The sequence below is a fragment of the Rutidosis leptorrhynchoides genome, chromosome 3 (genome assembly GCF_046630445.1).
Source record: "Rutidosis leptorrhynchoides isolate AG116_Rl617_1_P2 chromosome 3, CSIRO_AGI_Rlap_v1, whole genome shotgun sequence".
Taxonomy (NCBI): Eukaryota; Viridiplantae; Streptophyta; class Magnoliopsida; order Asterales; family Asteraceae; genus Rutidosis; species Rutidosis leptorrhynchoides.
The window spans coordinates 121,742,289-121,746,259 of record NC_092335.1 but is presented as its reverse complement, the minus strand read 5'-3'; the positions used below and the strand labels follow the sequence as shown (position 1 = coordinate 121,746,259).

Genomic DNA, 3,971 nt, shown 5'->3' with positions numbered 1-3,971 from the left:
TAAAGACGGGGTTATTGGATTTTGTACCAAAATCTGGGTTTGGACAAAAGACCGACACTTGTGAACATTGGACTATGGACTATTAATAGATGGGGGTATTGTCTAATTGAATGAAAACTCATTGGAATCTGTCGAACCTATCTTCAAATTAGTTAATCTAATAATTATTAAATGATTATGCATGTCCTATTTAGTGACGTTTATACGACATCTTTTACAAATCATTTAATTTAATCAATTGGATTGGGTAATTTATTATTCATTATGGCCAAGTGAATAAATTATTGTATCATGGACTAATTATAACAGGGGTGGATTACATACAAGGGTAATTGATGTAATTGTTAACAAAGTATTAAAACCTTGGATTATACGCAGTCGATAACCTGGTGTAATCATTAAACAAAGTATTAAAACCTTGTTACAGTTCGAATCCCTAATTAGTTGGAATATTTGACTTCGGGAATAAGGTTAATTTGACGAGCATTTTATAATTATGACCGATGAACTATTATGGACAAAAACCAGATAGGTTTCAAATAATCCAGGACAAAGGAAATTAACCCAGAGTAATAAATTAAAATCAAAACGTCAAACATCATGATTACGGAAGTTTAAATAAGCATAATACTTTTATTTCATATTTTATCGTACCTTTATTTACTGTCATTTTAATTACTGCAATTTACTTTATCTCAATTTAAATTCTATCATTTATATTATCGTCATTTATCTTTACGCTTTATTTAAAATCGAAAAACCGGTCATTAAACGGTAAAAACCCCCTTTTATAATAATATTACTATATATAATTATATATATTTTATATAAATAAAGTTGTTAAAAATATAGCGTTAAACTCAGCTAGCTCCCTGTGGAACGAACCGGACTTACTAAAAACTACACTACTCTACGATTAGGTACACTGCCTATAAGTGTTGTAGTAAGGTTTAGGTATATCCATCTCATCCGTAAATAAAATAATTAAAACTTGTATCATATTTCATCGTATTTCGTAGTAAAAATAATAGTATTTCGTATACACCTCGCATAACATCAAGTTTTTGGCGCCGCTGCTGGGGACTCGGCGAAACGCTATAGTTTTTATTTGTAAAAATATAATTAATAAAAAAAATATAAAACATCAAAGGAAAATATATATATATATATATATATATATATATATATATATATATATATATATATATATATATATATATATATATATGTGTGTGTGTGTGTGTGTGTGTGTGTGTGTGTGTATATATGTATATATATATATATATATATATATATATTTTAAGAGTTTTTTTAAAAATATATAAAATTATAGATTATTTCTATTTTTTAAAATATATGTTTTTTTATTATATAAATATTTTATATAAATCAGAAAATATATATATATATATATATATATATATATATATATATATATATATATATATAAATTTTAAAACTGGGCCGAACCCTAATTAAAGCCCAATCCCTTTTGGAATTGCAGGCCATGCGACCGCATGGCTGTTTAACCTCAACCTCATGCGATCGCATGAGGTGAGGTGACAGGTCTGGTACCTTAGTCGTACGGATTAGGGTTAGGTTTTAATTATTATTATTATTAATTAATTATAGTTAGGGTTTAATTTAATAATAATTAGTTTTAGTTTTAAATTAATTTTGTATTTCTAAGTTTTAATTAGTTTTATTAATATATAAATTAATACTTTTATAAAATAATAATATAAAAATAATATTTTTATAAAAATAAGTAATTTTGTCAATTTTTATATCTTTTTATAAATTGTATATTTTAATCGTTTAATTCCTAAATTGTATATTTATCGTTCGTAATTAGTTTTAAGTTTAGTATTTTGCCGTAGTTATTTTTAGTTTTTAGGCTTTGCCGTAAATTCCCTTAAGTGCTTTTTCTTTAGATTAAGATTTAGGCGCTTTAGAATCTTACGACGTCGCTTATCGCCTTAGTTTTAAATAAATTTTAGTGCCTTTTAAGTAATTGCTGTTTTTGATATAGAATTCCTTTAAGCTTTAATACCTTTAGACATAAGTTTTAATTCTTAGTTTTTAGGCTTTTAAGTTTCGACTCTGCATTTTATTATTATTATTTTTCGACTTTTATTTTTTGACGCTTATTTTTCAACCTCTTATTTTTCGACGCGCTTTTCTTTTTCATTTCGACGCTATAGTTTTTAGGACATAGATTATATCTTCTTTAAATTTCGACGAAAAATTATTTTAAGCGGTTAAATTGATAGACATCCAAAATTTTCTGGTTCGTAGTAATAGTTGGATTTGTTAGTAGCGAGTTGTGGGCTTCCGATTTAAAGGATCCTGGCTACCTGTTGCATCTATTGGCTATTCGAAACGTGGGCAAAATCAGAAAAGTCTATTAATTTGATAACTTATATAATTTTTATCTTTATAACTAATATGATATTCAGTGAATGCACCGAGCAAAACGTTCACCACCTTTCATACGTTCACCACCTGTAACTCGATCAAGACATCTAGCTAATATAATCGCCGTTGATTTTTCTTTAGAATCATCATCTAGTCGAACAAGTTTTCCAACTCAAATTTTCGATAATCCATTTTTTGAACCCGATTTCACAATTGAGAACCCGGAGGATATTCAAGGACAATTCAGAGATCCTGAACCACTAATCATTCCTCCGGAACCACAAATTACACATCCAGAGATTGTCGAGGAAGAAACCATTAAATCAGAATCCTCTAGTGATTCAGATTCAACAAATTCAATTATGGAAGTAACAGAACCTCTAAGTATGGAAGACCGAATGAGAGCCACGCGTATGGGCCAAGGTCACGCCATTATTAAGCCAGATATTAATGCGCCAGGTTATGAAATCAAGGGACAAATCCTACACATGGTAACTAATAAATGCCAATATAGTGGTACGCCAAAAGAAGATCCAAACGAACATCTTCGAACCTTTAATAGGAATATAGGATCTGTACTCTATTCAAAATCAGAGAAGTTGAGGATGAACATATCTATCTCATGTTGTTTCCCTGGACTTTAAAGGGAGAAGCCAAAGATTGGTTAGAATCGTTACCCGAAAGAGCAATTGACACATGGGATGTCTTAGTTGAAAAATTTCTTAAAAGATTCTTTCCAGCATCTAAAGCCGTGAGACTTCAAGGTGAAATTGTTACGTTCGCGCAAAAGCCAAATGAAACATTATATGAGGCGTGGACAAGATTCCGAAAGTTGTTGAGAGAATGTCCTCAACACGGTTTAGACACTTATCAAATAGTACAAATATTCTACCAAGGTGTCGACTTTGCTACACGAAAAGACATCGACACAGCAGCTGGTGGTTCTATTATGAAGAAAAACCGCAACTGAAGCTTTCAAAATTATTGATAACACAGCCTCCCACTCACATGAGTGGCACCAATAAAAAGACATCGTTAGATCATCTAAAGCGGTTAGAGCCGATTCTAGCCATGACTTTGATTCCGTTTCCGCATAAATAGATGCTTTCGAGAGACGAATGAAAAAGATGACTAAAGATATTCACGCAATATGAATCAGTTGTGAGCAATGCGGTGGACCACACTTAACGAAAGATTGTCACATTGAGCAAACGATGGGACAACGTGAGAATGTTTCCTACATGAACCAAAGGCAGGGAAATAATTATCAGAATAATGATCAACCACCAAGGCCAAACTTCAATCGAAATCAAAACATTCTTTACAATCCAAATGGGCCAAACAATAACACGTACAACCAACAAGGTCCGAATAATCAACCAACGCAAAACAACACTTTCAATCAACAAAGACCTAGCTTGTATAAACCATCACAACAAACCGAAAAGAAAAAGCCAAATCTGAAAGAAATGATGGCAAAGCTAATGGAATCTCAAAAATAATTTATTACATCTCAAACCCAAACAAATGAGAGGTTTGATCAGTCATTAAGA

The 3,971-nt window shown here is 30.7% G+C and overlaps 1 non-coding gene across 1 annotated transcript; it reads right to left on the bottom strand.

The window, feature by feature from the left end:
- Nucleotides 1-3,172: 3,172 nt before the first annotated feature.
- On the bottom strand, nucleotides 3,173-3,279 carry LOC139903320 (small nucleolar RNA R71). The gene has a single exon (XR_011778147.1). It is a non-coding gene; the product is annotated as a small nucleolar RNA R71 (small nucleolar RNA).
- Nucleotides 3,280-3,971: the final 692 nt, after the last annotated feature.